Source organism: Sus scrofa, chromosome X (genome assembly GCF_000003025.6).
Source record: "Sus scrofa isolate TJ Tabasco breed Duroc chromosome X, Sscrofa11.1, whole genome shotgun sequence".
Classification (NCBI taxonomy): domain Eukaryota; kingdom Metazoa; phylum Chordata; class Mammalia; order Artiodactyla; family Suidae; genus Sus; species Sus scrofa.
The window spans coordinates 98,777,789-98,789,950 of record NC_010461.5 but is presented as its reverse complement, the minus strand read 5'-3'; the positions used below and the strand labels follow the sequence as shown (position 1 = coordinate 98,789,950).

At 39.2% G+C, this 12,162-nt stretch overlaps 1 long non-coding RNA gene across 2 annotated transcripts in view; it reads right to left on the bottom strand.

Annotated features, from left to right (window-relative positions):
• LOC102165926 overlaps positions 1-12,162 on the bottom strand; it is a 62,782-nt gene that overhangs the window by 31,394 nt on the left and 19,226 nt on the right. The window contains exon 3 of one of the 2 annotated variants that reach the window (XR_002340593.1): positions 6,101-6,186. The exons of the other annotated variant lie outside the window; for it this stretch is intronic. This is a non-coding gene — a long non-coding RNA (uncharacterized LOC102165926). The remainder of the gene's footprint in view (positions 1-6,100; positions 6,187-12,162) is intronic. 2 annotated transcript variants of the gene reach the window in all.

The window sequence follows — 12,162 nt, the reverse complement described above, 5'->3', positions numbered from 1 at the left end:
GTGGGTTAAGGACCCAGCGTTGCCGTGAGCTGTGGTGTAGGTCACAGACGGCTAGAGTCCCACGTTGCTGTGGCTATAGTGTAGGCCAGCAGCTACAGCTCCGATTCTACCCCTAGCCTGGGAACCTCCATATGCCGCGGGTGCGGCCATAAGACTAAATAAATAAATAAATAAACAAATACTTTTTGAGGGCTTAGTGTGCATCCAGCATTGTGCTAGATCCTATACCACTGTACCAAGGAACAGAAGAATTGTCACAGTGGCTCTACCCAGCCTACTACCCAGTTGCTAACATCAGCAACGAAGAAAAAACAAAGGTGGAAGATTCATACAACCATTCTGGCAGGCAATTTAGCCAATCATAGCAAAAGCTTTAAGATTTTGTATAATTCTATCATTCATATTCATAATTTAAATTTATATAAAATTTTATATATATATATCTTTATATATATTTGGGGGGGTGCTTTTTAGGACCATGCTTGCAGCATATGGAAGTTCCCAGGCCAGGGGTCAAATGGGAGCTGCAGCTGTCAGCCACAGCAACTCCAGATCCGAGCTGCGTCTGCAACCTACACCACAGCTCGTGGCAATGCCAGATCCTTACCCACTGAGCAAGGCCAGGGATCAAACCCACGTCCTCATGGATATTAGTTGGGTTCATTACCACTGAGCCACAATAGGAACTCCCCAAAATTTTCTATAATTCTTGACCCAGTAATTTTGCTCCTAAGAATTTTTACTAATGAAATAATCAGAGATATATACAAAGATGCAAGCACAATGATTTGTATTACAGGATTATTTATAATATCAAAAACTTTAAAACAATCTATTCAAAATAGAGGACTACCTAAATAATTTAGTTTTCATCCATATGATAGAATACTATATATATTAAAGTCATATTACTTTAAAACTACATAAGCTCTTTAAAGACAGGAAGAATTTACTTATCGCTGAGTGTGAATTTTTTTTTCTTTTACTTTTAGGCATAAAGATTGCAAAGATATATACCTTAAATGTTGAAAAAATGGCTATCTCAAAATGGTAGGATTACCTGACATTTTTGAGCTACATGTTCTAAATTTTCCAGAAGAAACATTCTTTTTTCTGATTTTTTTAAAAGTATAATTGATTTACCGTGTTGTGCCAATTTCTGCTGTACAGCATAGTGACCCAGTCAGAAACATTCATTTTTAATGGGAAAAAAAAAACATATTTTTAAATTTTAATATTCCTTGAGAAGGACTGTTTGTCTTCCTTATAACTTCAGAGAGTAGCTAAAGTCCCAGCTTCTCCTAATGTATCCATTTATGGTTCTGCACTTATAAATGTACGTAACATTTTTAATCCTTTAGATTTCTGGTAACTTCTTGCATTATTCTTTTTTTGAAATCATTGTACATTCAAAGAAGTTTGCAAGAAATGTATAACGAGGTTTCAATGCACCCTTTCCTCAGTATCCCCAATGTTAGCATCTTATACAACTATAATGAAACATCAAAACCAGAAATTGACATTGGTACAATTCACAATGCTTATTCGGATTTCACCAGTTATACATGTACTCATTTGTATCTGGGTGTGTATATGGATGGGTGGTTAGCTCCATATAATTTTACCACATGTATAGCCTTGCATAACCACCACCACAATCAAAATATAGAACATTTCCAACACTACAAAGATCTTTCATTTTGCCCTTTCATTTTGCCTTTTCATTTTGCCCACACTTACCTACCTTCCTCTCTAATTTCCCTAATCACTAAACATTTTCCCATCTCTATAATTTTGTCCCTTCGAAAATGTTACATGGAACCACACACGATGTAACCTTTTGGGATTAGCCTTTCTCACTCATCGTAATTTGGTGATTCATCTAGATTGTTATATGTATCCTCAGCTCATTCCTTTTCCTTGCTAAGTAGTATTCCAAGGTATGGATGTGCCAGTTTGTGTAACCATTCATCCACTGAAGGACATTTGGGCTGTTTCCAGTTTTTGGCTATTACAAATAAAATTTTTATGGCCTGAGAGCCCAAGAAAGCCTCCTTCTCCTATATACTAGGACTTATTGAAAAAATTCATATTTACTTTACCCATACTGGCACAGTTTCATGAGAACCGAGTTAGATTAAGAAAAGAACATGGAGTTACACTGTATTTTCTCACTGAATTATACTTTCTAATGTATCTGTCTCTTCCCCTCGACTATGAACTACATGGAGGAAGGGACCATGAGTGAATAGCCTCTACTCCTAGGGCAGGGCACAGGGCCTAGCACAGAGTAAGTGTTCAGAAAATGTTAGGATCTCTAGGGGTGGGTGGGGCCCGGGGATAGATGTTCTATGAGAAACTCGGTAAGTTATAACAGGCAGTCAGGTTGAGAACTATGATTTAGCTGAATATATGAATATGTAAAGGAGAAGAAGGAAAGCTCATAATAGGAGAGGACAGACTCAGGACAGGGGTGGGGATAACAATGTTCTCTTAGCCTTCTCCACCTTCCAGAGAGAGTTCTGTGTCCAGACTAACCTCTGGACTGCACAGTAGAGGATGTCAGTAATTTCCAGTGCTGTTTGTGAAGTGCTACTGTTGAATTCCTACAGCTGACTGGGGTAAAGAAAAGCCAGCTTTCATCTGCCCTGTGGGGTTTTACCTATGTGAAAGTCTGCCCCACGCAACTTTAGAGCCCCAGACACCTTGAGGAGTTTGATGGAAAAAGCAATTAGCGATATGAATTACCTGAAGGTGCTTATTTGTTTGGATGGAATAATTATGTTTGAGAGAGCTTTGGAAGAGAGGAACAATGGCTCCTTATGTGACTGGATTGCCTGGGAAACACAGCCGAAAACTGTCCCTTGACAAATGCCAGTCATACCAAACCTCAATAAAATATGTTGAACATATAAAACCACAAAAGGGGCTGGGCACAGACTGTGGAATATCACTAAATGGCCAGGGTCCAACAGTTAAAAACATTGGCTGGGGATTCAGTAGACATTAAAGGAACCGGTTGAAGGGCTGTTCGAAGATTGCAAAACACATCAGTGAGATGGCTCCTAAGATCAGAATCATCAGAGCACAGAGTTGAAAAAGGAGGGAAAGGCAGGGACAAAATACCAGGGCCTGTTAGTCAGGAAGAACTGTGCTTGGGGCTCAACTATGTTGCATATCAAAATAAAGCTGTCCTTGTGAGAGGACCCCCCCCAAAAAGCAAACAAAGTAGTTTTTGCCTGGGCAAACTTTTCTCATGTGCTCTGACTCTTGAACTTCCAGAGACTTGCAGGCTGCCTGACTCAGGGTTCTGCTTTAGCATGTGTTACGGAAGCCTTTTATAAACTGATGCCAGTTTTGAAGACTTGGGATCTGTGCTACGTCATAAAAACGTAGAGGCAAAGATAACCATGGCTTCTTGCCAAGTGTAGTTGGTCAACCGGCGAGACCTGAGATCCAATTTAAAAATTTGAGTTTGTAGCACAAAGTAGACAATTACAGACAATGTCCTCAGGTATTTTATGCCCTGGAAGGCAAGGACCATAGGCCCAGGCTGATTCAGGAAAGGACATCTCCACTATGCTGGAGAGTTGAACTATTAGCTGGATAAAGAGGGTGGGGAGGAAGGTGTAAAGGAAGTACAGGCTCAGTCTCTGGAACTGAGAAAACACCTGCAAAATGCTTTCCCTCAGCTTGCTTGAGTCAAATAAGCGCTATTTCAAGAAGGCAACCTCTGCCTCCCACTTTTTCAGAGGACTGCAAGATGCTTGTTTCAGCCTCTCTCTGCCTACCAAGGAGGCAGGTTGAAATCTCATAGTAGAATGAGAAAAGGCCATGACCCAGGGGTCCCTCCTCTCCTTCAAGCTGAGAGGTGAAGTGAGAAGTGACAGGATCCAGGTGTGTGTCTGGACTCAAAGAAAAAGGGACCATGGCAGCCCAGGTGCTGGCAACCATTTTTTACATCAATAGTCAAAAAAGATAGCAGTATTGCCAAAAGCATGACTGATGAAAGTAAGGAAGGGAGGGCAGGGTTACTACAGCATTAATGCATTGGGCCCTCAGAGGCAACTGTGAGTATGTCCCTGAAGAAGAAGCCAGAAAGCTCCTTGACTGGTCACATTCGGGCCCGCACTCACTCTATCAGGAACACTACAATTGAACAGCCAAGATCAGAGAAAATAAGAACGGGCAAAGGCAATGAATGACAGAATGCTGTCTAGACTTAACAGCAAAACAACCAACAACCCAACTGAAAAATGGGCACAAGATGTGAATAGAAATTTCTCCAAAGAAGATATACAGATGGCCAACAAGCACATGAAAAAATGCTCAACATCACTAATTATTAGAGAAATGCAAATCAAAACAACTATGAGGTACCACCTCACTCCTGTCAGCATGGCCATCATTAACAAGTCAGCAAATAACAAATGCTGGACGGGGTGTGGAGAAAAGGAAACCCTCCTACACTGTTGGTGGGAATGTAAACTGGTACAACCACTATGGAAAACAGTATGGAGATATCTCAGAAAACTAAATATAGAAATACCATATGACCCAGCAATCCCACTCTTGGGCATACATCTGGACAAAATGTTCCTTGGAAAAGACATATGCACCTGTATGTTCATTGCAGCACTATTCACAATAGCCAAGACATAGAAACAACCTAAATGTCCATTGACAGATGGATGGATTAAGAAAATGTAGTGTATATACACAATGGAATACTACTCAGCCATAAAAAAGAACAAAAGAATGCCATTTGCAGCAACATGGATGGAACTAGCGACTCTCATACTAAGTGAAGTTAAGCAGAGAAAGGCAAAAACCATATGATATCAATTATATCTGGAATCTAATATACGGCAAAAAGGAACCTTTCCACAGAAAAGAAACTCGTGGACTTTAAGAATAGACTTGTGGTTGCCAAGGGGGAGGGGGAAGAAGTGGGGAGGGACTGGGAATCTGGGGTTAATAGATGCAAACGATTGCCTTTGCAATGGATAAGCAATGAGATCCTGCTATATAGCACTGGGAACTGTATCTAGTCACTTGTGATGGAGCATGATTGAGGGTAATGTGAGAAAAAGAATATATATGTATTATGACCGGGTCACTTTGCTGTATAGCAGAAAATTTACAGAACACTGTAAACCAACTATAATGGAAAAAATAAAAATCATTAAAAAAAAAGAAGAAGAAGAATGCTGTCTAGGATTTGCAGAAGGAGGCATCCAAGGTATCCTGATGTACCAAATTCTGTGGGGGAAGGACTTGTCCTTCTGCTCACATCTGGATTGGAGAACGCATTACCTATTATCTTCTGTACCCATCTGGAGGTTGATGGAAGGAAATGATAAGTGGGTCTTCCTTGTAGTGACTCCAGAGTTTTCTCCCCTGGCAGTTTACACATAGTTGAGACTTTAGACTTGTTTAGATATGAATTCAAATCTTGGCTTTAATACTTATTAGCTGTGTGAGCCTGGACAATTTCTTCTCTGAATCTTCAAGTCCCACATATAGAATGAGGATGATAATACTTAATATCACTAATTATTAGAGAAATGCAAATCAAAACTACTATGAGGTATGACCTCACATAATAGGATTATTATACAGTTTAAATGAAATATATATGATATATCAATGCCTCACACCAAGTAAGAACTCAGTTTATTATTATTATTATTATATTTTGGTTGACTATTAGACATTTTAATCTGAAAGAAGACAGTTTTACATAGTGAAAAAAACATAAGCTTTGAAGCCAGACAGACTCAGGGTTGGATCCTGGCTCTACCACTAACAATCTACACTAGTTTGGACAACCCAGTATCATCTGTAACAAGGTACGTTCCAAATGACCATTAATATTCACTTTACAAGCAGTGGTAGATCTAGGTTTTGTGGGGTCTGAAGCTTATACTATTGGGTTAAATTGGGTTTAAGTGCAAAATTAGATATAATCCTTAACATTTATTTAGAATCAGATAATAAATAAGAAATACACACTTTTAAAGCTGACAAATATCACAAACATCACCAAAATTTCTTAAATACCGTATTTTTATTTTAATTAACTCTCTAATTAGCATACCTCTATGCTGCCTTGTTTTCTATATGGTTTTGGCTGTATATCGTTTGATCACCTCTTCATCCAACACACCTTTTATAGTACAATTTCTATAGAGAATAATAGAAAAACAATTTAGTTTTTTCTGAGAGTTTGGGCAAGTCTTTTTCAGCTTCACAACTCACCACTGGTTAATAACATGTAAATTTTCTGGATTGTGTAATATTTAAGAAAACCTCTATCACTTCATTTATACTGTGAGCTGTAATATTTTATGATGTGTTGACTTCTTTATGCAATAACTAATCTTAAATAAGCTTTAGATTTACCACTTCAGAAATGTTTTCACAAGTCATTCCTACACTGGTACAGCCAGCAATAACTTAACTATATGCAGAAGTGATAGCAAGCCACATAAATATATCCCACATGAACTGGAGTTTGGCACTTGCCATCAGCCTCTATGGATTAAATTATGAGCCACTGCAGCTCCAACCCGCAGAACCCCCTGGGTGAAGCTCAGGGTGAAAATCAGGAGTGAAGCACTCTGTGCTTTGGGAAAACTGGTCTTCAGAGAGTCAGATATTTTTCAGAAGATTTTATGTGCCCAGTTCTTGCATCTCCTCATATCTAGTTTTAGAAAAACACCAGAATCCTTCATGGTGATGTCTGCTCCTTGTGACTAGTAGTAACCTTCAGGAGACCAGCAACAAACTTTTGTAAGATGTGTGTATGGCTGCATGTACCTCCCCGTCACCTTTATCATAACCAGATATTCCCCCTTTCCTCTTTGGGTGGTATTTCACTGCCTCCAGGTCTGTACTTAAGGATAAAACAAAGAATGTCACAGTCATCTGTGAATGCAGTCACCTCCAAGAGTGAGAGCCAGTGAGTCCTGCAGGCTGTGAAAACTCAGGATACTGGCCCTGAAAGCTAAGGTGCATATCAAAGGAATTATTTCGGTGACCCCAGGCCTCTTTTGTTCCAGCTACCTGCCCTTTGCTGCAAAAACTCCTGTATATCCTAGCTCCCCCCTGGCCTCCTTGGAGTGGTCTCTCAGGGCTACCAAGATGCTGTCTCCTGGGCTTAAGTCCTAATTTTGCCCCAAATAAAATTTAACTCTCAACTTTCAGGTTGTGCGTTTTTTGTTTTTTGTTTGTTTTGTCTTTTTAGGGCCACACCCCTCGGTTTATGGAGGTTCCCAGGCTAGCGGTCGAATCGGAGCTGTAGCTGCCGGCCAACACCACAGCTCACGGCAACACCAGATCCTTAACCCACTGAGCGAGGCCAGCGATCAAACCTGCAACCTCATAGTCCCTAGTCGGATTTGTTTCTACTACGCCACGACGGGAACTCCAGGTTGTGCATTTTTTTTAAGTCTACACCCACTATCCCCAAATAAATATATCTGCAACTCAATTTCTCTTTGGTTGGATCCCCAAAAGAATAGCTTTGGTAAAAACTGAACTATCCTTAGAAAGCAAAGCAGAAAAAATAAAAAGGCAAAACTGTTTTCCGGGTTGAGAGAATGTAGAAAACATTCATTATTAATAAATATATCGTGTTTTCACATATAAGTTCAAAGTTAATAAAAGTATTCTTTTCCCATATACGTTTGAAGTATTCTAGTGGTGTGAATTCTGAAGAATTTGGAACACCACACCCCAGAAGAATGAAGCCTCAGGAAATCTGGTGGTCCTGATAGGGATGGAGTAAACACAGGTATTTTTAGAAGTCCCGATAAGGGACCACGTATAAGGACGGAAACTTAGGAGACATTGGGAGATCGCTGTAAGTAAATAAATTGCTCAAAAAAGCCATCAAAACAAGGCAGGTTTGCTTCATTAGTGGAGCCTTGAGAATTGCCTCAGGTCGTTGGGTGGGGGGTGGGATTAGGCCTGCATTCATATTGAGACCAAGGGTCAGAGTTTGAGGACAACCCTTCCGCAGATTTGAATACACACCTTACCTGATACTAAGGAGTTGATACCCAGAAGAAAGAGGCTTTTCCAACCCCCACCCTTTGGCTGATAAAAACTAGCCCACCAGATCCTCAAGGGAGAGCTTCCATGCCTGCCCGCTTGCAACCCTCACAAGCATCCTACCCTAATAAATCTATTTCTTGCCTATCACTTTGTCTCTTGCTGAATTCCTTCTGTGCAGAGACATGAAGAACCTGAACCTCAGTGAGTCCAGACACAGGGTGAGTGATTCTAATTTAAAACTTGGGGTTCAAGTCCCAATCTGGGTTTAGGCTGGGTTCAGGCTGTTAATATTACCAGTTTCAGTCCTAACCTAAGGTAGGAAAAGTTTCACCACCACTGAACTCCAAACCTGTTCTATGCCAAAAGACTTTCTCAGGAGGACAGCAAAGACAGAAATCTTAAAGGAAAAGATGAACAGATTTAATTGTATTAAACTTTAAAATACCTTTGTGGTTAAAGCAAGCAAAATCAAACAAAAAATAGAAGAAAAAGTACCTGTTATTCATATTACAAAAGATTGACAGCCCTAGTACAGAAATCAATTAAAAACTTTAAAGCATGAAGAATCCAATAGGAGAACTGTCAAAGAACATGAATAGGCCATTCACAGAAGGAGAAATATAAAAGGCAAAAATTGAAAGAATTGGCAAGGATTAAGGGAAACTGAACCCTCTCACGCTGCTGTTGGGAATGTAAATTAGTTCACTTTTATACAGGGCAATTTGACAATATAAAAATAACACTAACATTTATAAAGAACTTACTATTTGCCAAGTACTCTGTGAAATGTTTTATACTGATTGACTTATTCAATCCTCATTCAACTTTATTGATATTCAATGTGCATCATGTGCAATAACAAAAAACTTGTGACTCATCAGACACCCAACAATAAGGTTTGGTTAAATGGAATATACAACTTCTATAAAACAGGGCTGAAATGATTTATATTTACTAACATGAAAAACTCCCTAAAATGTAATACATTTTTTAAAAGGCTATGGAAGAGAATGTACAATATACCTGTAAATAACAAAATTCAACTAAGTTTTAAAGATCTTCTTGGCCTTATTCAACAATTCATGAATTTGGCAGCATCCCATCAAGCAAACAGAAAGGAGCTCCAAGGAGCTGTACAAAATGGAAGACTTTTACAAGGAGAAGGAGGAAGGATAAAGAAGTTACCAGCAAAGAGTAGACTGTTTCAGGCAAGGTCACTGTTCTTTGGGGGGCGCGGGGGGCAGCAGGGGTCTATCTGGTGGACTACATCACTAGTGCTGACCAGAAAATTCCAGACTGACTTCAGTTAGGTTAGGTATTAAGTCTCAGTTTGGTGACTTCTGGCATGAGTGACTCCACTTGGGAACTACTGTATCTTTTTTTAACAATTCCCCCCTTTTGATCAGACTCTCAGCTTAACTGTGAGATGTGATCAAAATTTAAGGCATTAGTACCACTTGTAGCTAAAACTCTGAGGTTCCCACAGTTTTTGCATATTCTCTGTGTTATTTACAGGTCATGACTTAGGGTTCACAATTTTTTTTTATCCAGTCATTCTCTTCACTCTATTCCTGACATTCCAGGCTTAGGGAGAACATTTGCTTGGTGGTGGGTGGCTGCAACCATGCATTTAAAGCTTTTGAGAGAATATGGCACACCAGGGAGACTACTATGACTATGATAAGCAGGACAATTCCCAAAGTCTGCAGTGCCCTTTAGAGTCATGGTCCTAAGACCAAACCAATCAAAATCAAATACATCAAAGAAAGGAGTTACTCTTAAGTCAAGTGGTTGATTCAGTGATCTTATGTAGCTGAGTTTCAGCTTCAGAAGTATTCCTCCAGGTGCAGTAAGTGGTGTTGGCCATAGCACAAACAATTCCTTACTCACCTAAAAAACAATCAAAGGTTATCTTCTTATTAAGAGCAACCTTGATCATGGAGTCAAGGCTCCAAGTCATGGGCAGCTATGTGGAGGTCTCCAGTGTCTACACAGGATAGGATGTCCTGTGTAGCCTTCTTTAGCTATGAGATGTGTACCAAGGTTCAAGTCCCTAAAGTTTGGTTGCCATCTGGGTAAGTGAGGAAGACCTGGTATAGTCCCTTCCAAAAAAATTTAAGGGCAGTCTTTGTTCTTAGAGATTCCAAATCAGAAGGGTGTGAGAAAATTGGAACATTAGTTTAGAGAGTTGTAGCCAGATAGTTGAGGAAACAAAAAGAATGCAGGATCCAGTCCAATTTATAGGTATATAACAAAACTTCAAAGACAGTTAACAGGACTAAAATCTGGTATCTGCAAAGGTGCAAACATAATTTTTCTCTCTACAATCACCATCATTTTTTCTAACCAAGACAGATAATCACACTAAAACAAATCTGTGCGTATTAAATTTGGCCTTGTTGGAGTTCCTGCTGTGGAGCAACAGAAATGAATCTGATTAATATCCATGAGGATGCAGGTTCGATCCCTGGCCTCACTCAGTGGATCAGAGATCTAGCACTGCCGTGAGTTGTGCTGTAGGATTGCAGACGCAGCTCAGATCCCGCATTGCTGTGGCTCTGGTGTAGGCTGGCGGCTGTGGCTTCTATTAGACCTCTAGCCTGGGAACTTCCATATGCCTCAGGTAAGGCCCTAAAAAGCAAAAAAAAAAAACTAAAAAATTTAAAAAATAAATTTGGCCTTGTTATTTGCATAAGTGCAGCACCAACAGTGATTGACCATATAAATTATTTTTAACACTGCTTTGCTGGAACTTTTCATAAGAAATCTCAGCTTAAACTCTTAAAAGCCTCTAAGGCCAGGAAGCTTAGCCAAGATTTTGCCTATAGTTTATGTGAATTCTTCCCTTCTTGAGACTCCCCAAACATCCCAAGCTTCTGGGGCCTGCCAGGAAGTGACCTTCCTTACTTACCTAGTAAGGCTGTCAGGGATCCAGTAAGCAAGGTACCAGGTCGATTTTTTCCAAGGGGCTTTACTGGCTTTATAAAGTCAACCTTTGTTCCTTAAAGCTGTCTGGTCATATCTGAGTCTATGCACATTTCTTTCAAATACAACCTCCCTGTCACCTTGATAATAAAGCCAACTTTTCTAATTGTGTCTGGTTACAAGGAATACAGATCTTTATTGAACTTATGCAAATAACCATATTGCTATGAAAAAGACTACTCGAAAGTTTCCAAATTCTGGAGGGACTGGGTAGGGAGAAAAAGTAAATGTTTCATTATTGTTTACAAAGGTATACTTTACCACACTGCTGCATGTCATAGCTAACATAAGAGAAAAGTTTTCCTTAAATCTGGAAAAATAAACATTAAGGAATCAGCAATGTTTCAATCAAAAAGTCATAAAAAATTACAATCATCCTCTTCAGTTCATTCAGTCCCATGTAATTAATACCTGTTCTGCTTGAATTCAGTTTTTCCATTAGTTCTGAAAATTCTTATCCAGTTCAATTTTATGACCTTAAAGTTACCAGAAATCTATACTTGTCAACTGTCAAAGAAAGAACTTTGAAAGAACCATGACTCTCCTTGAACATGGAAATACTTTGCAGGAACACTTTTGGAAAAGTATCAGAGTAAAACAGTAACTGTCTATAAAAATACTTTAAAATGCTGTTAAAGATCTGATGAGCGTTAACTACAATGGAATTGATGAGGAAATGCGGTTATTTCTGTAACATACAACATTCTAAGATAATAGCTGGAATTATTATAACATACTAGAACATATCAAATTCCCAGGAATTTCATACAATTTCTGGAACACGTAACATATATCTATACAGTAAAGAAGACTTAGTACTACTTTATTATTATTATTTTTGTTTTTAATAAATTTTATTGAAGTATAGTTGACTTAGAAAGTTGTATTAGTTTCAAGTGTACAGCAAAGTAAATCAATTATACATATATCCATTCTTTTTCAGATTCTTTGCTCATACAGGTTAGAGTACTACTTTTGTTTTGTTTTGTTTTGTTTTTTTGGCTATTTCAGGGCCACACCTTAGGCATCTCCCAGGCTAGGGGTCCAATCGGAGCTATAGCCGCTGGCCTACACCACAGCCACAGCAACGCCAGATCCTCAACACACTGAGAAAGG